This window comes from Festucalex cinctus, chromosome 7, assembly GCF_051991245.1.
Source record: "Festucalex cinctus isolate MCC-2025b chromosome 7, RoL_Fcin_1.0, whole genome shotgun sequence".
Lineage (NCBI taxonomy): Eukaryota > Metazoa > Chordata > Actinopteri > Syngnathiformes > Syngnathidae > Festucalex > Festucalex cinctus.
Genome location: NC_135417.1, coordinates 10535877 through 10559577, shown reverse-complemented (window position 1 = coordinate 10559577; position 23701 = coordinate 10535877). Strand labels below are relative to the sequence as shown.

Below are 23701 nucleotides of genomic sequence, written 5' to 3'. Positions count from 1 at the left end.
GTCCAGCCCAGAATGTTAAACGCATGCCTCTGTGTGCACATGTATTTTTTTCATTATTTTTTTTTTTTTTGCGAGTGTGTTTGTGAGCGCGATAGAGACCGAGCGAGACTTAACTGTTTGGTTGTTTGCTCAGAGCTAAAGAGATGCGTAAATAGAGATAGGGGAGTCCCGTCACATCAGATTAGACCAAACACCAACATTCTCAACTCACACCGAGCGCCAACGATGCTCACGCAGACACTAAAGTGTCGGGCGCAAAAAACAGACACCAGCGACACAATGCGCTCCAGTCGCACACCGAGCTTTTTATTAACCATAACGGGGGTGAAAAAAAAAAGCGCCCGGAGGGTGGATTGCTTTGTGGCTCGCACACACGCAGAGGCGTAAAAACAGTGAGGACGCATCCCATCACATGCTTCGTGAAGGCCGATGTTGCCTTCCCAATATCGCCGTCAGCCCAAGGCAAAGAGACATGGAGGATGGCGGGGGCAGCTGCGTTGATGACGACTTGATTGATGAACGCGCGCGGCAAACAGATAACGAGAGAAAAAAATACGCAAAGTTCAGTTGCCATTTCACCTTCTCGCCATAGCCTGATGTGTCTCGGGCCTATTAACTCATTCAACTCCCAGGACATTTTCACAATTTTACTGGATTTTAACTAGGGATGCACGATGATGCTATTTTCAACCGATACGATAAACCAATCATTTAGAAAGTGCTGATGTCGATAACCGATAAGTACGCCAATAATTGTTTGCGAAATTAACTTGAATGCAAATATACGTTCCAGTCCTACTCTAAGAATAACAACAACAACATTGAAACATTGTGTAAACTTTGCACAATATTGAAGATGAATTTTATTGATATGAGCCACAACCACAACGGATGGACCATCATATCTGTATGAAATCAAATCGTTTGATAATTGCCGATAATTATCGGCAGATTTCTCTATTATCTGGTTTATCTGTTTGACGTCAAATTGGTCGATAATTTTCGGCCACCGATATTAGCGTGCATCTCTAATTTTAACTGATTTTGCAAGGCCCATAGAATATTGTGTCCTATTGCTTATAAAAACATCTTTTTTTCCATTTTGCATCAATTAGCATTAGAATATGGCTAAGTTTTAGCATTATTTACAAATCTGTTTAAAACTATGGGGAAAAGAGCTTTTTGATCTCTTATACTCTGCTGCCATCCTCTGGCTGTTTTTGTAATAACTACCATTACTTCAAGCATTCTCTTCACTTCAGAGGCTGCACCAAAGTCAAAACATATAAATACATGTTTGGGAGCATGGTAATATTTAAAATAGAACGTATTTATATGTTTTTGGGAGTAAATGAGTTAATACGACGGGCAGCGAGTGACGGTGAAGGTATCAGCGAAGCGTGGTCCAGCAACACACGCCGCCCGTCGTTCCGCAGCATCTGGAGCCCAATCAGCTTGATTAGCCCGCATGCTAACCCTTCGCACCATATGGGCCGTGTGCTAAAAGTGCCTGGAACAGCACATTTCATGTAGACTGAAGTCACGAGCGGCCGTTAATATTCTGAATTGCGTGTCAGCACGCAAGCGTCATTCGCATTCCATCGCAGAATCAACCGAGAAAACCCCCAAAACAAAACGTGCTTTTAATCAATTAATGAATCAACTGGACTTGTCCCTGGAATGTTAATTATTTTCTTCGCAAGATGCTAAGGACCTCAGTATGTGTGTGTTTTTTTTTTTTGTTTTGTTTTTTTTCACTTCTATCCTGACCGGCCGAGACAGACGGTCGCCTCACGCAGCCTCGGTTCTGTTCAAGGTTTCTTCTTTCTTATAGTAATTTTTTCCTTAACTCATAATGGCGCTATTTTGCTCATGTAGGGATCAGTTGATTTTGTTTTATACGTATATATATTGACCCGTTCCACGTGTAAAGCGCTTTGAAATAATTCTGCTGCGAATCGGCGCCGTGGAAATGAAATGGACTCGATTTTGACTTGACAAACGAGAAGCGATCGTCCGTAACGAGAAGGACGGCGAGTCGGTGCAAGGTTGAGGTCGCCTTTCCCAGACATTTGCTCATCATTCCCACTCGCGCTTGGGACGCCGCGTCCTGGCCGTGAGGAAAGTTACAAATCAAGTGCGACGCGAAGGCGCGTTTGCGACACGACGCGGATCACATCCGTTTGCTGCTTCCGACCAATATTTGAACAATGACCGCTTGGGTGGTGCAAGAAACAGTCACACATACACACACTTCTGTATGTTTTATTCATTGTTATTATTTTTATTTTGGTCAACTGGCCACTTAACCTTCTGTGCTGGCTATTTGTATCCTTCTCGCTTCCTTTTTATTTTATTTTTTTATTTTTATTTTTTACTAACTGTAATGAAGCTTCCCAAAGGTGGAGATTTTTGGCTACAATTTCCATTTGTTTGCAGGATATAATCATACAATTTGGATGAAATGGGTTTTATTCCAGACTTAACACTTGACAATCTTATTTTCTGACTTTTCTATCAGATTACATCTATCAATTTTCCAACAAGGGAGCAATTTCATGTCATATTCTTGGTTTCTGAAGGAGGTGTTTAAGGTCTTACCTCACTCCAGTGGAGCAAAGAAATAATGCAATTTGGATTTTCAAGAAGTGGCAATGCCCGCTGCTTTGAGATATAAAAAAAAAAAGAAAGTGGAATGCATCCTGTGTTTGCTGTAGAATGACAACACTGCTAGTAAAATAGCGAATATGCAAAAATGTTTACAACTTGTGCATTGACAAACTGGAATTTGGTGAAATAAACAATTTCATGCTCATGACATGAACTGATGTCAGCTTCAGGTTGGAGCACAGATTCGAACACCGACCTTGGAACTTTGAGGCAGAGCCGCTATGCTGTGCCGCAATCAAGCAGTGTGTCAATATGTCAGGACACAGAAACGTACGAGGATAAAGTCGGAATATTACGAAAGAAATATATAGTATAGATACTATGATGCATGTTGTTTATTTTACATACTTGTGTATTTTTACTATACGGTATATTTTGAAATATTCGTAGATCATAAATATTACAAACTCGGGGCGCTAACTAGCAAACCGACAGGCTTCCCGCTCTGTCTCCCTCTGGTGGTCATTGATATTTTTCGTGTTTCTCCGATGGGTTGTGACTGTAAGGAAAAAGTCCTTGTGTGTTGTTACAGACCTTGCCAATAAATCTGATTCACATTCTGACAAGTTATAATATTGGGGGGAAATGTGAAAATGAAAACAGTCCAAATATTGCCGTATACTGTCCTTGCAGTGAGATTGAGAGTTAACGCCTACAATTTTAACAGATTAAGATTTTCCTATGTCATAATACAGTCAGATTTGAAAAAGTTTTTTTTCTCGTTTTTTATTAGCAAGTCTTAATTTTCCAAGAGAATAAAAATAGGGCAGCACGGTGGATGACTGGTTAGCACGCCTCCCAGTTCTGAGGACTCGGGTTCGAGTCCAGGCTTCGGCCTTCCTGGGTGGAGTTTGCATGTTCTCCCCGTGCCCGCGTGGGTCTTTTCCGGGTACTCCGGTCTCCTCCTACATTCCAAAGACAGGCATGGCAGGTTAACTCATTTGCTCCCAATAACGTATAAATACGTTTTTTTTTTAAAATGTTTTAAGTGTCCCAAAGTGTTTTTTTCTATGCTAGAGCATACAGAAGGCTTTGATACAGCCTCTCAACTGCAAAGAACGGTTGCAGAAATGGTAGTTATTACACAAACGGCCAGCAGGTGGCAGCAGAGCAAAGGAGATCAACCAGGGCCATCTAGAAAAAAGCTAAATTACTTACAATTTTAAATAGATTTGTGAAAACTGATGCAACTTAGCTACCTTCTAATGCTAATTGCTGCAAAACGGAAACATAGAAACATAGAAAAGATAGAAACTTACTTTTTTTTTTTTTTCCTGATTAAAGAAGAGACTTTAATCTTTCTCTTGATAGGTTCCATGCTTTTATAGCAATAGAACACAATATTCTGTGGGCCTTGCAAAATCAGTCAAAATCCAGTAAAACAGCCGTGAGCGAACGGGATTGCGTAATGTGAAAATGGCTGGGAGTGAATGAGTTAATTGGGCGCTCCGAATTGTCCCTAGGTGTGCTTGTGAGTGTGGATGGTCGCTGGCAAACCAGTTCAGGGTGTACTACTGCCCGAAGCCGGCTGGGATAGGCTCCAGCACCCCTGCGACCCTTGTGAAGGGCAAGCGGTTTTAAGAAAATGGATGGATGAACACAGGCCTTTCTGTTTTGAGAGGGTGTGCACACTTATGCAAACTTTTTTTTTTTTTTTTTAACTTTGCCTCTCAAAAAGAAAAAAAAAATCCTTGCGCAGGTTCTCAAACACATTAATGGCAGAAAATGTTTTGAAATAATACCTCCGTCTCATTTTTCTTTACCAAAAAACAGGGGTGTGTAGACTTTTTATATCCACCGTATATTGGATGCGTGGATGGATGGATGGTTGGGGAAGAAGGAGGCAGGTTGGGAGGGGTTAATGCAGAAGAGCTCAATGCAAGATTGGGGGGGGGGGGTGCAATAAGAACGCTGAGTGCTTCTAGTAAATATTTATATTGCATTATGATACGAGCAAGAGTGAAGAGTGAAAGAGTGGGTGAAGAGAGGCAGTGAAAAAGGGAGGTTGGGGCTTGGATAGAGCCTCCATCCCTTTTCATTAATTTTATTCCGCTCCGCTAAGTTTAGCATTCAACACGTGTCGCCAGTGATGGAGGGAGGGAGGAGGGAGGGAACGGGAGGGAGAGAGAGAGAGAGAGGGAGGGAGAGAGAGGTTGACGGTTGCTAGGTGACGGGGTGCATATACTGAATTTTAACCAAAGAACAGGCAAAGAGGGAGAGAGAGAGAGTGTGTGAGAAAGAGAGAGAGAGATGGAGGGAGGGAGGACGAGAGAGAGGGGGAGAGAGATCGCTGGATACACGTAGAACATATATGTATGTTTTGAGAGAGATTTTCCCGGCGTCTCTCGGCGTGCGCGTGCGTGTGTGTGTGTGAGTGAGTGTGTGTGCGTGAAGAGCCAGGGGGTGGAGAAGGGGGGCGGTGGGGGGTGGGGGGGGGGGGGGGTTGTTGGGGGGCACACGCGCGCTCACACACACACACGCAAAAACGGATACCTCAAAACGGAAGGATGTGAAAAAAGGATGGAGGGACGCAGGAAAAGAGGGGGGAAAGGCCGGTGAAAAACAGTAAGTCGTCTTTTTTTTAAATTATTATTATTATTTTTTGGCATGATCTCACACGCGCACGCATGTCTCGGATTAATTTGCGACGCGGGATGAAGGAGCGTCATTGACACGGAGGAGGAGGTGGATTGTTTGTGGGGGGGGGGGGTCGGCACGTTCGGCGTCCGGGGGGTGCTGAGGTGCAAGCGGCATGGCGCACCGGAGCTTTGACCCTTCTGTCATTGGTGCGCCTGCAAAACTCACCAAGCCGCATGTTGCACCTCTCACGCGCACACGGGTGCCGGCATTCCGTTTAGTCATGGGTGGTGGGAGGGGGGGTTCTGCAAGGAATTTTCATTCTCGTGAGTTTGCTCTCTGTTGTTAAGTCTTCAAAGAGCGGCGGCGGCGGTGCGCCGCTGCAGCGGTTCCCCCGCGCCGCCGCAGACGCTCCATCATATCTGTTGATGCTCATTTTCTTCTCTCCCTCTTGCCTGCGCGTGCCGCAAGATTGCCCAGTTCGTCCCCCCAACCCCACCCCCCCCCGTGTGCTATTGGCGGGCGGGATGTTTTTTTATTTTTTGGTGGTGGGGGGGGGGGGGCACTGTTTAGGAACGGGGACTGGAAACGCGAGTTTGTTCGGTGGGATCAACTTTTGTTTCTCCCCTGCGGTACGTCACTTGAGGTGAACAACAAACCGCCGCCATGATCGGCATCATCAGCACCAGCGAGGTCCACGGGGACCACCAAGGCTGAAGTTCACACTGCTGACCACAAGGAAGCAGCCTGGGTGTTATTTTGCCCCCCCCCCCTCGACCACCACCACCAGATTTGCTGCAGTAATTGTGTGCCCAAATACAATAATTGCCTTCATGCAGATGCAAATTGTTGTCCTCCATTTCTGTTGACATGCGTTTCAGTCAGCTCCTTTGCAGCCCACAGGTGAGCACGCTCATCATGTGCACGCAGGCGCACCACTGCAGCAGTTAGCGCCTCACGCGCCGCTGGCCGCAAAGTGGCGCTTTGGCTCGCGGGCTCCTCGGAACCGCCGCGTACGTTCGTACGTTCGTACGTTCGCGTAGAGTTGCGTCGGGGCAGGCGTTGCGTGGCAAAAAAAAAAGAGGTGACGGGAGAGACAGGAGGTGTGGAGGCAGGGATGACGGAAGGTGCGAGGAGCTGACGAGAAGGCAGATGGGGAATTGGGAATTCATGTTGTTGGAAAAAGTGGTTGAAAAGAAATCGTACTGTTGCAAACAGTCTTCTACTTCTTTATGGCAGTTCATTATTTGGATTATTCTGTCGAGCGACTGTCAGGGAAGTCCTTGCTATCTGCAGTTCAGGTTATATTCGGGTGACAAGATGTCCTGTTTTGATTGGGACGGTTCAGAATGATAGGGACAGTCCCGGTTTAAACGGGACGGTCCTGCTTTAAATGGGACGGTCCTGCTTTTGAGCTTTGTGTCCAGGCAGATATTGCCAGCCCCACTGTTTTGTCCAGTTTTTTTTTTTCAATGTTTTTTTTTAGGTCCCGTCCCAGTTTTTTTTAGTCCAGTTAGCAATCCAATTAGCATCAGTTAGCAATTGTTTGGGCCATGTGTCTGTCAGAGACTGTCCTCACCTAAAAAGTCCACATGGGTCATATTAGGGCTGGATATCCATTTTCCATCATTTCCTCAATCGATTCGATTTCGATTCACAATAGTTCAGTTTGATTCAATTTCATTTTTTTCACAATTCAATTTAATTCACTTCAATTCAATCCGATTGATTGATTAGGAGGTGGTTGAGTGGTTAGCACGTCCGCCTCCCAGTACTGAGGACGCAAGATCGAGTCCGGGCTCCGGCCTTCCTGGGTGGAGTTTGCATGTTCTCCCCGTGCCTGCGTGGGTCTTCTCGGGTACTCCGGAGATAGAAGAAAAATAATTGGCCTTTAAAATTATTATTTTTTAAATAATTTATGGGAAAAAGATATATAAAGTAGTCGAGTCATGGTTTTATGAATCGATATTGGGCTTGAAAAGGAAAATGTATTTATTTATTTTTTTAACCCAGCCCTAATATTTACATGCCCCGAATTACAGCCAAGTGTTACATATTGCGCCCCCTATTGGACATGCAAATAACCGAAAATGAAGCCAGACACTAAATTCAAACATGAATAGAGGAACCCGGTATTGAACCGGGTCCAAATTGTCTTATTTTTCCCCCTGTAAAATTCAGACTCTCGCAATATTCTGCCTTAATTTTTGTATTTCAATGACTTCAATATGAACATTATTATGATTATGCTAATGTATTATTGTTACTGTTACTATTATTCTGGTTGTTTCTTTCACTTTCTGTCGAGAGGAACAAAATCAACATTTGGATACTTGTTTTCTTCCAAACCCATTTTGCTTCATCAGACCCTGCGTCATTGATTCATTGAGCTTTGCAGAAAAAGCCTTTGAGTTCAGGCTCCGCCCCCAAACACAAACACACACGCACACATTCCGTCCCTTTCCTCATCCAATCCTCCTGTTTCCATGTGGCTCAATTCCATCAACATCCTGCAACCGGTGACTTCCTGTTCTCGACGTCCCAAACGCCTCACGACCCTACGTCATCCGTGTGATGTAACATTTCCCCACAAACCCCTCCCATGCACCGCCATGGTCTTTCTAACAACACCCAATTAAGCTAACGCTCATTAGCATACAACATCAATTAGTCTTGAACGAGATCAGATTGGTGCTTTTTACTCGATTGCGGTACAACAGAAGCGGCCCCGCCTCCCAACGCAAGCGTTCCTCTTGGCGTTAAGAGTTGCCACGCTGAAGCGGTTCTATATTCACTTTGTTGTGAAGCGCCGTTTGACAGCCATCGCAGATGTTATCAGGACATTAAACGGGCCTGCCATCGCTTGCGAGCGCTTCCGTTGGATTGCCTCAGACAGGGCAAAGTCCACAGATGGCGCACGCCATTTATTATTATTACAAACTTCAGTTCAATTCCCCAACCAGGAATATGCCAACTTTATGAGGTGTCAGCTATTCATTTTTTTAGTACTTAAAAAAAGCTTGAGTTTACAGCAGCTAGCTTAATATTATGTCTTGTTTTGTCAATGATACTTTGACTTGCTGCCAATGTTGAGCTAATGCTTTAAAAAAAAAAAAAAAATGTACCCAACTGGATGGTGGTTCCCAGTTTCCCTGCTATTAATTTTGTCGCATTTAGCTATCTATGGCATAATTATTTTCATTTGATTTTATTTGCAGTGCTTGACAAATTTATCTGACCATCTGCCTTTCTCTATTTGTGTCCGAGCTCATCCAGCATCATGAAATGCTTTCATGTGGAATTTCAGAGCATTTGCAGCATTTTACCATTTTTTTATCATGAAAATTGAAAAAAACAAAATTGATCATTTAACTCATTCACTCCCAGGCATTTTCACTGAAGCAATCCCGTTCTCTCCCGGCTGTTTTACTAGATTTTGAGTGATTTTTCAAGGCCCACAGAATATTGTGTGAGACGGCTATAAAAACATGGAACCTACCAAAAGAAAAATTAGTTTCTTCTTTCACCAGTAAAAAAAAAAAAAAAAGGATATTTCTATCTGTTTCCGTTTTGCAGCAATTCGCATTAGAATATAGCTATGTTTCATCATTATTTCCAAATCCTTTTAACAGTGTGGAAAAGAGATTTTTGCAACATGGCCCTGATTGATCTCTTATGCTCTGCTGCCACCTGCTGGCCGTTTTTGTAATAACTACCAATGTGTCAATCATTCTCTTCAGTTCAGAGGCTGCATCAAAGCTTTCCGTTTACTCTAGCATAAAAAAACAACAACAAACAAACCCCAAAAAAACAACAACGTATAAATACGTCTTTGGGAGCATGGTAATATTTAAAATCGAACGTATTTATAAGTTTTTGGGAGCAAATGAGTTAATACTTAAATTGTCAAAGAAATGAAATATTAAACAATTTTGCACCCGGAACCGTCATCTTTTAAAACAGACCCGCTCACCGCGAGTCCACCAGACAGAAAAACAGTTTACACCAGTTATGATAATCAACTATATCTGCAAAATCAACATGAGCAAAACAAAGCCAGAGCTTCCAAGCTACAGTAAAGATGTCAGCCAGCTCTCTGCTAATTAGATGTTCAAGTGACGCTATACGGCATATCCGACGGTGACAAGCGGATGGGATAAACAGAAAGTAATTTACTTTGAAGATGAGGAAACCAGCAGCCAATCGCGTGTCCCACTGCACTGCTTCTTCTGGAATTCTTTGAGAGAGTGTGAAGGAGAGGATTGTTGATAAAACTCAGTGATGGTTTGCCATGTTCCTGCTCCACGGGGCCACGGGCAAAAATTCTGTCCACAAAAAAATAAATAAATAAATAAATGAAGTGGATCATTGTTCATATTAGAATAAATAATTAAAAAGAAGCACAAGCACAGACTTGGTGAAAATCATCTACTAGGTCAGTGATTCCCAAATGTGGGTATAAATATCCAATTGCACTTAAATCTGCCCAAAAAAATTTCACATATATCCTTGTTCATCTGTCAATTGATGTCGAATGACAGGCAGAACAATAAAATGCTTTTCCTGAAAATGTCAAAAATTATAACAAGTCAGTGAAAGAAAGCCAGAAAAAGAAAAAGTCATGAGCATATCAGCTTGTGTTCAATATAACATGCTCAGATTTCACAACGAAAGCTAGCTGGGGATGTCGCTAGCTGAGGATGTCACATCCCCAGCTAGCTAGCTAGCTAGCTAGCGACATCCCCAGCTAGCCCGCTAGCTAGCTAGCTAGCTGAGGATGTGACATCCCCAGCTTGCGACATCCCCAGCTAGCCCCAGCTACAGCCCCAGCTAGCTAGCTACCTAGCTAGCTAGCTGGGGATGTCGCTCCTGGGCTGAAGTTGGCTGATCACTTTTTTTCCCCACCATACCCACCTAAATCTTAATTTGAATCACATTCACGACTGATTCATACTTAGTACAAACACTTGATCCATCCTTCCTCAACACTACCGCAAAAAACATACAAATAAAGAACCGACTCCAGCCACTGTCGACTGTTATTTGCTCTTAGAGGCCCCCTAGTGGTTCCAGGTCACCCAGCAGACGCTTAGTCCCGCATTGATCCCAACTAGTCACTTTCCAGCAAATGAATAACCTTCACGGTGGCCAATCAAGTGAATTGGTTCCTATACATCATAGGCGGCTGTTACCTGGTAGCTGCTCGTTTGCTTCCTTCTTCCAGTTCCATTTGCTTCGATTGATTTATTTTTTTTTCTCTCTCTTTTCTCCTTAGCAAGCCAAGTTAATTAGTCGTAATGGTGCAAACTCACGTGAAGGAACAGATATAAGACGCATCTGCAGTGTGCGTGCGTGTGTGCAAGCTCAGCAAAGTTAGCATCAAAGAAGCATCTGTCGCCGTGACACGCCGCTAACCTCGCGTCAACATGTGGCGTTTGGAGCATTTGCCTGCCAAAACAATCTTACAGAACTAAAAAGTCGCAAGGGCCTTTCGGCTAACGATATGCGCGATGCCATATTGAAATATGTCTTTTCTGTCTGTTGTTGTTCTTTCCACTCAGCTTGTCAGCAATCATTCACCAGCTCGACGGCATCTCCAGGTCATCATCCTCCATGACGGCATCACCATCATCATCATCATCATCCTCACCCGTGTCCGCCCGTCTCTCCATCCCAGATAAATTCACAAGAGCACTTTTATAAGGCTTCCTGTTCCTCAATTTCGTTTTCAAATATGAATTGCGCTTAACACATTCACTGCCAGCCCAGCAAAAATGCATCATTTGACGTCTTTTTCCGTCAATGGCAGTGAATGAGTTAAAAATGTTCTCATCTCTTTTGCTTCCTCGATTAGGTTCTCCTCATTGAAATGTAGCTGATGGATTACAATATGGAGGATTGTTACATAAGTAGATATATATATAAAAAAAAAAAAGTGAACGCGCCACAGGTCAAATGCCTTTTTTTTTTTTTGTGATTTGAGAACGTAAGACCATGTAAAATCATTTCAAATCTTTTTCCCATCATTAATGGAAAGAGAGAGGAGGTTAATCATGTGGAAACACTTCGACGTTCATAATTAACCAATCAGATTTAAACTGACGTGAAACGGGGTAAGTCGGCACACACTTTGCCACCATTTAAAGCAGGGGTGTCAAACTCGTGTTAGCTCAGGCGCCGCATGGAGGAAAATATATTACCAAGTGGGCCGCATCGGTAAAATAACGGTATATAACTTAAAAACGATTGCCATCAATTATACGCAGATTTTCGGTATTATTTTGTGTGCCAGCCCTAAATTACAGAGCTCAACTGTAATCATATTGTTACAAAAAATAATACAATTGCAAATGGAACGCGGCAACACGAAGTCCTTGGCATGTTAAATCTACCTGTTTGCATAAATATTGTTCCCAGAATGCATTGCATGGCGCAGTTAATGACGTTATAAGGATGCTAATCCTTGTCATATCTATTTGTGTTACCAGTAATTGAATTTGTGTCGTATTTAACACGTTTGTCGGTCTATGATTAGAATAATAATAATAACAATAATAATAATAATAATAATTAAACCGGAACTTTAAGTTGTGTGTAAAATAATGACATCCAGGACGATACAAGTTGCATTGCTCATCTGAGGACTACTTGTGAAGTTACAAATTTTATATGTTTTGATTGAGGCCGACTGATTAATTAGTCCGACGTTAAATTTTTTTTTGTTTTTTTTAACTTTACAAAATTATTGCGCGGGCCGGATTGAACCACTTTGCGGGCCTGATCCGGCCCGCGGGCCTTATGTTTGACACCCCTGATTTAAAGTGACAAATTCCAGCTGTTTTATTTCACATTTCCTGACATTTTTGTTCTCTTTTTTTTTTTTTTTTTTTAACCAGAAGCCTGAAGCTTTTGTGCACTGACTACTATCTGGAACTGTCAAAATGCGTTCCACCTTAACAACACTTCTATCTTAAAAATCATCATGTTGTCACCCACCTTTTAGAATTAAGGAATCAACCTTGGTTTCAAAACTTTGACACAAAACAACACTTGAAATATCAAATTATGTTCATCATAAGATATAGCAAATGCATAAATTAGCTTAATCTAAATGTTTTAAAAATAAACTTCATTGATGACATCATATTCCTTATAATCACTTCCTGTTTTGTTTTTTTTCTCTTCCGGGTTTTGGCTGTCCTGTCAAAATGGCCGCCATGTTTTGTGCCCTGAATACAATCTGTTGCCATCCGCAGCGAAGTATCGTACAAGCAATGGCGTAAGTTCCTGAATATCATTTTTAAAGAAGTGGCAAATGTTTTGTAAAAATGGATGGTTATGAAACGGTTTTGCTTTAAATGGCTGCTGTGGTTGAACGAGATGTTCAAATGTTAGCCTCTGTTAGCTTCCTGACTTAGCTAAGCTGTAACATGAAAAGTTGACTAGTTGCTACTAAATTGGTTATTTTAAAAGGTGCAAAAGTATAAATCTAAACAACTCAAAAATTAGTCATCCTTAATGATGTAATGATTATGCTGATCTTGTAATTGTATAGTGAAATAATTGAAATTCAATGAATTGGATTGGACAGGCCTGTTTGTAAGTTTTGCAGTTATGTAAATTGGCTAATTGTCACTTGTATTGTCCGCCAACATGAAGATATCGCTAACAACTTGCTTGGTTTGTTGTGCGAAGTTCAACGTTGTTGGAACAGCAATAATTCATTCAATTTTACAGTGCAAGTGAACATGTTGTAGTGCTGTTTTTTTTTAACCGAAATCCAGTTCCAAGTGCTTATCTGACAATTTTATATGATACAAAAAAAAAAGAAACAAAAAAAAGATTGACCAGCGGCTAAGTGCTAACCCTCGGGAGCAGCCCCCGGGCTCACGTCGGGACCGGTCGAGGCCCGGCAGGAACGGAGCCAGAACTCATTCGAACGTTTCAAGAATGACAGGGAGTCATGTAATGAGCAGGTGGAAATGGAAACAGACAGACAGACAGACAGACAGACAGACAGACAGAGAGGAGGAGGAGGAGGGCAGGCTGGCAGAGAGACAGAGAATGATACAGGCACACGCACACACTCTTAAAAAAAAAAAAATAAAAAATCACTGCAAAGCCTCTTGGGTATAAAGCCACGCGCATAAGTGAGCGAAGTAATAATACACTGTAGTTTAAAGCTGTCACAATGAATTTATTAATAATCGCCAGCCATTTGTAATCATTGATTAACCGTTTGGGGCCATTTTTTATTTTTTTTTTTAATTGAAATTGTCCAAATCCTCTCATTTCAGCATATTAACAATAATTGTTGAATGACTTCTGTAGTCCTCGATGAAAAAAAAAGACTGATTATCATCTGTGTTAATCAAAATAAAAATAATACGCCACGGCATGATAGGAAGATATGCTAACTTTGTAGCATGTAGCCTACATGTATGTTCAAACGTATTTGCGAGTATGTTCGAACGTATTTGCGAGTATGTTCGAGTGAATTTGTGAGTATGTTCGAACGTATTTGCGAGTATGTTCGAGTGAATTTGTGAGTATGTTCGAACGTATTTGCGAGTATGTTCGAGCGTATTTGCGAGTATGTTCGAGCGTATTTGCGAGTATGTTCGAGCGTATTTGCGAGTATGTTCGAGCGTATTTGCGAGTATGTTCGAGTGAATTTGTGAGTATGTTCGAACGTATTTGCGAGCATGTTCGAACGTATTTGTGAGCATGTTCGAACGTATTTGCGAGCATGTTCGAACGTATTTGCGAGTATATTCGAGCGTATTTGCGAGTGTGTTCGAGCGTATTTGCGAGTATGTTCGAGCGTATTTGCGAGTATGTTCGAGCGTATTTGCGAGTATGTTCGAGTGAATTTGTGAGTATGTTCGAACGTATTTGCGAGCATGTTCGAACGTATTTGCGAGTATATTCGAGCGTATTTGCGAGTGTGTTCGAGCGTATTTGCGAGTGTGTTCGAACGTATTTGCGAGTATGTTTGAGCGAATTTGCGAGTATGTTCGAGCGTATTTGCGAGTATGTTCGAGTGAATTTGTGAGTATGTTCGAACGTATTTGCGAGCATGTTCGAGCGTATTTGCGAGTGTGTTCGAGCGTATTTGCGAGTGTGTTCGAACGTATTTGCGAGTATGTTTGAGCGAATTTGCGAGTATGTTCGAGCGTATTTGCGAGTATGTTCGAGTGAATTTGTGAGTATGTTCGAACGTATTTGCGAGCATGTTCGAGCGTATTTGCGAGTGTGTTCGAACGTATTTGCGAGTGTGTTCGAACGTATTTGCGAGTATGTTTGAGCGAATTTGTGAGTATGTTCGAACGTATTAGCGAGCATGTTCGAGCGTATTTGCAAGTATGTTCGAACAAATTTGCGAGTATGTTCGAACAAATTTGCGAGTATGTTCGAACGTATTTGCGAGTATGTTCGAGCGTATTTGCGAGTATGTTCGAGCGTATTTGCGAGTATGTTCGAGCGTATTTGCGAGTATGTTCGAACAAATTTGCGAGTATGTTCGAACAAATTTGCGAGTATGTTCGAACAAATTTGCGAGTATGTTCGAACAAATTTGCGAGTATGTTCGAACAAATTTGCGAGTATGTTCGAACGTATTTGCGAGTATGTTCGAGCGTATTTGCGAGTATGTTCGAACAAATTTGCGAGTATGTTCGAACATATTTGCGAGTACGTTCGAACATATTTGCGAGTACGTTCGAACATATTTGCGAGTTTGTTCGAACATACTCGCCAGCCAAAAACGTTTACTCCACATTGGCAGCTCTACGCTTCTGTACTTTTGTAATACCCCTTAATGCAAAATTAAATGAATCAGGTGAGTCGATTAATCGACTCTAAAAATATTCACTAGTGATAGCGCTACTGCAGTAGCGGCACTACATGACAGTGTCACAGCAACAGATTATCAGAGAGAAGATTTTACAAAATCATATACATTTTGTCACGTTTTTGTTCATGAACTAAAATGTCCGTAGATTTTAGCCCAGTATTTATTAACTCATTCACTGCCATTGACGGCTATAGACGTCAAAGATTAAATTTTACTGGGCTAGCAGTGAATGAGTTAAGTGAAGTACATTTTCGTCTCGTCTTCATTAGTCGACGAAAATGCATACTGATTTAGTCCCACTTATTGTTTATTAATGAGGATTTTAGTCTGGTCTAGTCTAATTTTAGTCCGGTGAAAAATGTGGGTTGACGAAATTATTTTTGTTTAATTTTCGTTAACGAAATGAACAGTTTTGCATGCGAGAGACAGCCGGGACGTTGCTCATTGCGCAGACTCTTATGCACGCATCCTGCTCATATTATTTTTCCACGCACACGCGAAAGGTTGAGCGCAACACGCGGGCACGTTTCGCGTCACGCGGTGTTTTGCGGCAGTCCGTCACTGCGCCCGGAAATGACAGCGTTAAGTGCTGATTAAAAAGAGGAAATGCGCGAGAGGGGGGGGACATTCATTAAAGTACGGTGGCCCCTGTCAACCGGGGGCCCGTCGTGTCACGACTCCCGGGAAACCTCCGTCGCCCCGAAGCGAGCGAAGGGCGGCGCCGGCCGCGGCCTTTGTGCTTGAACCGACTGTACCGGATTAACCTGGCGCATACGTTGCCTTATTTCCTTATCGTTTCAAAATAGCTTTCAAGTTTGAAAGTGAAATTCGTGCATGCGCCGGCGCAGCTTTTATAAATGCTAATTTGCGCGCGTGCACCCGGGATGGAATTTGCGTTATCCGCAGTAGATGCAGGAGAAGAAGGTGACCAAAAAAAAAAAAAAAAAAAAAGGCGTCAGATGAGAGAAGACTGAATGAATGAAATCCATCCCTGCTTGTTAAAACCAGCAGCTTCTTGTATGCCCCCTTCGGCTTTTTTTGGCATGATAAAGAATGAGGTACAATATGCTTCGAATGCAGGTGGTCTGACTCGTAGTTTGCTTCCATTTCCGACTTCCATTACTCAGTTTGGAGGTTCTGTTTTTTGGGGGGGAAGGGGAGGCGAAACTTGCTTCTTGATTTTTCTCATTTCTACTAGTGTTGTTCCGATACCGATACTGGTATCGGCAGAGGTGCCGATACTGCATTAAAACAGTGGTATCGGTATCGGTGACTAATCACAGGTAACATGCCGATACCATTAATTCCAACGCTAATATAGGATTTTGGAGGCAGCATCTTGTGTCTTGCTCGTGCACGACATTGACTGATATGTGACATGCTCACTGCATGCTGACCTAAGATATCCTATTGGCCCTTGAATGCTCTGAACCAATGGCAGGACAGCTTTTCATGTTGAGGAAAATAAACTTTAGGTATCGGTATGGTATCGGTATCGGCCGATACTGCAAAGCTGGGTATCGGTATCGGTATCGGGGGCCAAAAAACGGTATCGGAACAACTCTAATTTCTACGCAATTTGAATGTAGTTTTCCAAGGTTAGACCAGAACTGGTCTCAACCTTGACACTTCGTGTCATCAGGGTTATTATAGTTTTGGAATTTTTCACTTTAGTTAGTTTTTATTTAAATTTTTTATTTTATTTTATTTTATTTTTTTTTAAATATAATTAGTTTTTTTTTTTTTTTTTTTTTTAAGTTTTAATTAGTATTCATGGTAGTTCTGATCATTTTTATTAGTTTTAGTTATTTAATAAATGCTTAGTTTTGGTTTACTTTTAGTTAGTTTCAGTATTAGTTTTAGTTTAAAAAAAATGTGTATTACTTGTGCGCAATATTTAAAAAACACCATGGGGGCGATGTCATTAGAAGGTACTTTTCTATTGGCTTCTGCAAGATGACATCACTTATGTGTGACACTTTCAAACGTCCTCATTCCAGTTAATATGAAAATAAATCTACATAATATCACATTTATAATCATCCCCAAAGGCTCATGCTTTAAACTAATTACTAAAACAAAGCACTTTTTTTTTGCTATAATTATAGTTAGTGTACAAACAACAACTAATTTCACTTAATAAATACTTGAATAGCACCCTTGCTTAGAAGCTAGCTGCTAGCCACAAGACGCTAACGCCGGCAAAAGGCGCCATATGCTAACGTTAGTGTAATTATTTATTTATTTATGTGACAATTTGGTGGTGTGTTAAAAAATTCTCAAGTGAGAAGCTGGCAATTCTTGTGTTGGCTGACACGGTCTCGAGCTGGTCGGATATATTCCACAGGCCGGCGTCTTTAAGTGAATATATTTTCACGGCTCAAACGTATAGCGATGTGTTGGCCTAATAAAGATGCTAGATGTAGTAGCATCTATTTTCCAGCGGGGCGTTGTTTCATCAACAGACACACACCCACGGCCGTTGAGAGCAAAAACACGGACTTGATTTTTCACAAATTTGAAGCCTCATTTTGATATATTTTTAAATCGCTCTTATTTGGCAGGTTTGTTCACTGTACTCTTCTCTGTTGTGTGTCAAATTTAGAAGACATATTTAACTTTCACTAATTAGAAATTGTAAAGTACAAGCAATTCCGCCAGAAAGTGTTTTTCAAATTGCCAGTTACTTTTGGGTCCCCCTGCAGATGCGCAGTTAATCCGTTCATGCTCGCTGAACTGAGGTCACGCGGAGTCCGCCGCCGAGGTCCCGCGTGAGACTGCGCGTGACGGCGGTACAGCCTTCGGAGGAAGTCTTGCGACAAAACACAATTCAAGCCGTTCCACTGTATTGACTGCATCAGATGCTTTTGAGAATAGAGACACGGGGGGGGGGGGGGGGGTCAGTGCACACGTTTTGCATTTTAACAGTGACGGGGGAAGTAACCGGAAGATGAATGGCTGCCACCGGAACGCTCAGTGTCACAAATCTGCAGGAACGCGGTGTTCACGTCACCTCTGCTTTAAGATCCGCTGAAGTGGGGATAGATGAAGAGATGGTCAACTGGCAGTGTTTGAGCGAGCAGCCTTGATTTCAAGACGATACACGACATTTATGGTCTCTTGACTGTGCGTGGGATTAGTCAGTCCCCGCGGCTGTGTCATGGCATAACACGATTCAGGAGCCGGGCAGCGTTCGGCCGACGGCTTGCTTGATCACCGTGATTGGTTGTTAGCTAGCGAATCAGAGCACGGGGCGATGACTACCACCACCGATGGTATGGAGGGGAATTACTTGAGATAGTTGTGGTCGTGTCATCTGCGTGTATGTGTTCCCGCAAGATTTATGTGTGGATATTTAGTCCTTGAAGCAAAAACAGTCCTGAAGTTGATGCTAACTTCCTGTTAGCATTTGCTAACTTCCTGTTAGCACTAGGCTAGAGATGTTTTAAGAACAAATTATGTTTTGTATTTAAATGTAAAGTGGATGTAATTCTTAATGTGTATTTTGTTTTAAACAGCTTAAAGGACGCTTAGAGGACACCAGAATAACATACGCTGCACACTTGCTAATTGCTATTGCTACGCAAGCAAAATGGTGCATTCAGAGTATTTTCACAGCGTTGGAAACTTGGGATATGCTCTAATGCTTTAAGGGGAAAATAATCGTCCATTTGGCTGATGTTTGAAGGCCGATAATGGGCCGATCACAATCGGCGGCCGATTAATCGGTCGGGCCCTGGTATTTACGTCGTTTTTCTACGCGACGTGCCGACGTCTGGGCCGACACCACAGGGGTAGGTGTCGGTCACATTTGGATGACGTCGGATTGGTGCATCTAGGCTAGGATCCGACCGATTAATCGGCCACCAATTATGATCGGCCCATTATCGGCCATTAAACATTGGGCCAAAACAATCGGCCAATTGGGCCAAATTACCCCTTAAAACGTTATCAAAGAAAACCGAAGTTTCAGACGCTGTTAAAGTACCCTGAATGCACCATTTTGCTTGCGTAGCATTAGCAACTAACAAGTGTGTAGCGTATGATATTCTGGTTATTCTGTTGTCCCCAAACGTCCTTTAACTTATTCACTCCCAGATTGATGATTTTGCAAGGCCCCCCGGAATATTGTGTTCTATTGCTATAAAAACATGGAACCTACCAAAAGAAAGATTAGAGTCTCTTCTTTCATCAGGAAAAAAAAAGTATATTTGTATCTGTTTCCGTGTTGCAGTAATTAGCATTATAATGTATAGCTAAGTTTCATCATTATTCACAAATCTCTTTAAAACTGCGGGGTAAACAGCTTCATTGCAACATGGCCCTGGTTGATCTCTTATACTCTTCTGCCACCTGCTGGCCGTTTTTGTTGTAACTTACGTTGTCATTACCATTCTCTTCAGTTCAGTGGCAGCATCAAAGCCTTCTGTATGCTGTAGCATAAAAAAACACAAAAAACGTATAACTACGTCTTTGAGCATGGTAATATTTAAAATAGAACGTATTTATACGTTTTTGGGAGCAAATGATTTAAGCTGTTTAATGACATCGCAGTTGGCGTTAACTGTAAAACTAAACACGCAATGTTAAGAATTACTTCCACTGTATATTTAAATACAAAACAGGCTTCGTTTTTAAAACCTCGCTAACAGGAAATTAGCAAATGCTAACAGGAAGTTAGCATCGACTTCTGGAGTCTTTTTACTTCAAATAACGAATATCTACACACAAATCTTGTGAGAACACATACCCACAGATAAGATAACACTACACAAAGGCACAAATTCTTCCCAATATGTGAAAAACTATAGTTTTAGGCTTAAAAAAAAAACGCATATCGGTGGGTCCCTAATCTAGGCCTTTATTCCCTTCACTAACCTCTTGCCAGCGTCGTCTCTTGGGAATCATACGAGTCCCCGCAAAAGAGAATCAAACCTCCACTGCGCTCACTCTTTAACATCCTCTCGCCTCTGCTGCCTTGTTTTATTTTTTTTCTTTTTCTTGAGGAAACGGATGCATTCGGCTTTATAGGACAGGCTGAGAGAAGTGTTTCTAACACCTTTTGGTTATGTGCCGCTCGAACCTGACATTGCTACGCGACGACAGATTTAATGCAGACTCGGCTTCAGCGAAACGAGCCGCTCACGACTTGAAAAGAACAACTTGCCATTTATCTCCGGAATTTGGTAGAATTTTTTTTCTTTTATTTATTTTTTTGCTCGTGCGCTCGACACAGATTCACTACGCAGGATTACAGGTGCCTGCTGGTGTGAGTGCGTGAGTTTGCCTGAACGTGACCTTGTACACACAAAAAAAAAAAAAAATGATAGTCATCACTTAAGGTTTTCTGTGCCACTTTAATCTGTTTATCTCGGCAATCAGATTACGAGTCATTACTATGCGCAGCCAGGTTGCGTAGCAGCGCCACCGCCGCCGCCCGCTTTTTCCGTTAAGACACGTTTCACCTTACTGGTCCCGCCGGCCTGCGGCGTCGGCGGCTTTTCAGCGTGCTCTTTTAATCGGGGACTGATTTAGATGTGGCGAGGTGATCCCAGTGTCTGGCCAATCAATGTGGGAATTAATGGAAGCGCTGGTGTGAGCAGTGTGGAGCGAGCAACAGTCAGGCAAAAATAATCATTTTTGCTGTTAATGTAAAAAAAAAAAAAAAAAATGTTTTAAAATTTTTTGTAATGTTGTAAGTGTCTCAAAGACGTATTTATACGTTTAAAAAAAAAAAATTATGCTAGCGCATACAGAAGGCTTTGATGACGCCTCTCAACTGCAACGAACGGTTGCAGAAATGGTAGTTATTACACAAACGGCCAGCAGGTGGCAGCAGAGCAAAGGAGATCAACCAGGGCAATCTAGAAAAAGAGCTCAATTACTTACAATTTTAAATAGATTTGTGAAAACTGATGACACTTAGCTCTCTTCTAATGCTAATTGCTGCAAAACAGAAACAGATAGAAACATACTTTTTTTTTTTCCTGATGAAAGAAGAGACTTTAATCTTTCTTTTGGTAGGTTCCATGATTTTATAGCAATTGAACACAATATTCTGTGGGCCTTGCAAAATCAGTCAAAACCTAGTAAAACAGCCTGGAGCGAACGGGATTGCGAAATGTGAAAATGGCGGCGAGTGAATGAGTTAAATGCGAATGAACTGTTGCGCAATGCTGGTTTCTACACGTCGTTTCCATGAGTTGCCGAACATGGACAATTAGATCTGCTGCGATTCAAAATTTAGCCATTACATCACGGATGTAATGGCTAATCAACAATTATGTTTCCAACCATGAAACGAGCATTGAAACATCACTGTCAGGTGGAAGTCTCGTATGTCCAAATATGGTCAATGGGGATGTATCGATATCCGAAACATCACAATACGATATCACGATATGAAGCTCACTATACGATAATTAGCACAATATTTTGGGGAGGTTGTCAATATAAAAAAAAAAAGGTTACAATATTGTAAAAAAAATGAGTTCATGCAAAAAAAAAAAAGAAGCAAAATATTGTGCTTCATGCACACAATGAGTTCCTCCACATATAGAATCGATTCACAAGCATATTACGCTCCTCTCCATTTGACCATAATTTGACCAAAAACAATAATCCGGCAAACCACACACAATTCTCAGACTCCACCCACAGACAGTGAACCGTAAAGGACTAAAGAAACAACATCACATAGGTCCCGACATCGCCTAAAGGATTAAAGGTTGACAGCACGAACATCACGTTTTGTAAACAGACACTTGTTACATCATTACCTAAACAGACGCATAATTTCGCCCAATTTCAAATGTATCTGTGGTCAAAACGAAACATCGATAGTCAGATTGTGTCTGCTGGAATGGCCGAGACTGCCTCTCAAACATCCATACTGTTCTCTTATAATCTTATCTGTTTCTTCTTTGTATATATTATAATATAGCTATTAGCATATTAGCTATTAGCTCAGTGGCGTCATGTAGTTTGTGGTAAAAAAAAAAAAAATAGAGTACAGTGGCTATATGTGGAGTGTGAAAAAGTTGTTTCCCAGTAACGTTTGCGATTGTCCAGTTTAACCGCGCTTAGCGTGCGGCAAGCCTCATTTGCGCTTCGTCCTAATGTTGCTGAAAAAGCTCCGATGCATTATGTTGCTCATTTTCATTTCGCTACCTGCTTTAAAAAAAAGAAAAAGAAAAAAAAGCTATCAACAGTCAGAGCTGGCGTTTTATTCATGAATGTACAGCGCATTATGTAAATGTGATGCGTACTGACGCTGCTGCGGTATCAACTCTATTTTCAACAAGGAAAAAAAAAAAAAAAAGGATTCAGGATTGAGCTCTGAGCAGTTATTTATTTCCCTTTTTTTTTTTTTTTTTTTTTTTTTATCATACTGAGGGGTGTTTCTAATATTTTACCTCGCTTGCGTAGCTAAATAAGCTAACCCAAATATTAGAAACAGCGCTTCTACACCACTGCAATGTACAACCAGAAAGGTTGTATCAATGCAAAAAAAAAATATTGCAGTACTGATGGCGCAGTGATCCCTGATGCAAAACTGCAATTAATTGATGGCCCACTTAAAAACAATGTGCCGACATTAGTAGTTAAAACATAACTCAAACTATCATCCCAAAACATTTAACTCATTGAACAATTTTCAGCAATGAAAAGTTAATATTTTGTCCAGAATGAATTTGATAGCTTCATTATTTTTCATGTACTAAGTAATTTTTCCACTTGCTGTCGACTGATGATGACATCACCTGTGCTTGAGCAAGTAGGTCCCTTCGATTTCCATGTGGTCACTGCCACATGGAAATCGAAGGGACCTGAAATGTCAAAAAAAAAAAAAAAACATTTTTTTTTAAAATGACGTCAAGAAGGCACACCGGAGTGGAATGTCAAGGTGATGCTTCCCGTTTGTACTGGCAAAAGGTTATAGGACACAAAAAGGACAAATGGTGTCCACCTGCTGGAGTTTTTTTTTTTCTTTTTTTTTTTTTTTTTTACATCACTGAGAGAGAAAAAAAAATCACACCTTTAACAGGATAATAGCAATGTGAGTGCAGCCATCGTTTGCCCCTCTTGTCTGAATATTTGAGTGCCTCTGAATGAGCGTGTGTATAATTACAATATTTTGTAATTTGTCTGCGTGCTGCAGTTGATTTTCCTTTTTAAATCGGCCACCCTCTCGACTCTAACTGCTCCATATAAGAAAAAAAACCCAACACACATTCATGAAAGCATCGAGCCTTAATAGAATTATCAGCCGGTGGCATTTATTTATTTTTTTCTCTCCTGATGAATATTTCGTATCTGGCAGAAAAGCGTCTTGATAGATAACACGTGACGTTTGCTAACGTCTCCTATGGAAGAAGGCGCATAATAACAAAATGCGCGTTATAGACGGTACATGTGGTAGACGGTCCGAATTTGGCTTGCAGTTGAGATTTCGACTCTTATCGGCCATTTGCGACCAATGCTTGTTGATGACGTCATCGTATGTCAATGTTAAAATGTTTTTAAGAACGTCTGACCACAGAGCTTAGCCACCTTCTGGCACAAACCGGTTCTGAGCTGGTTTTAAAAAGGAAAAAA

The 23701-nt window shown here is 41.6% G+C and overlaps 1 protein-coding gene across 3 annotated transcripts in view; it reads left to right on the top strand.

The window, feature by feature from the left end:
• The window catches only part of grin2db (glutamate receptor, ionotropic, N-methyl D-aspartate 2D, b), a 134096-nt gene that overhangs the window by 50342 nt on the left and 60053 nt on the right, over positions 1-23701 (top strand). For 2 of the 3 annotated variants that reach the window (XM_077528068.1, XM_077528070.1), the window contains exon 1: positions 5121-5235. The gene's annotated coding sequence lies outside the window, so the exon portion shown is untranslated. Of the gene's footprint in view, positions 1-5120; positions 5236-10808; positions 12527-23701 lie in introns of those variants that run through there. The other variant, XM_077528069.1, reaches the window with a different exon arrangement.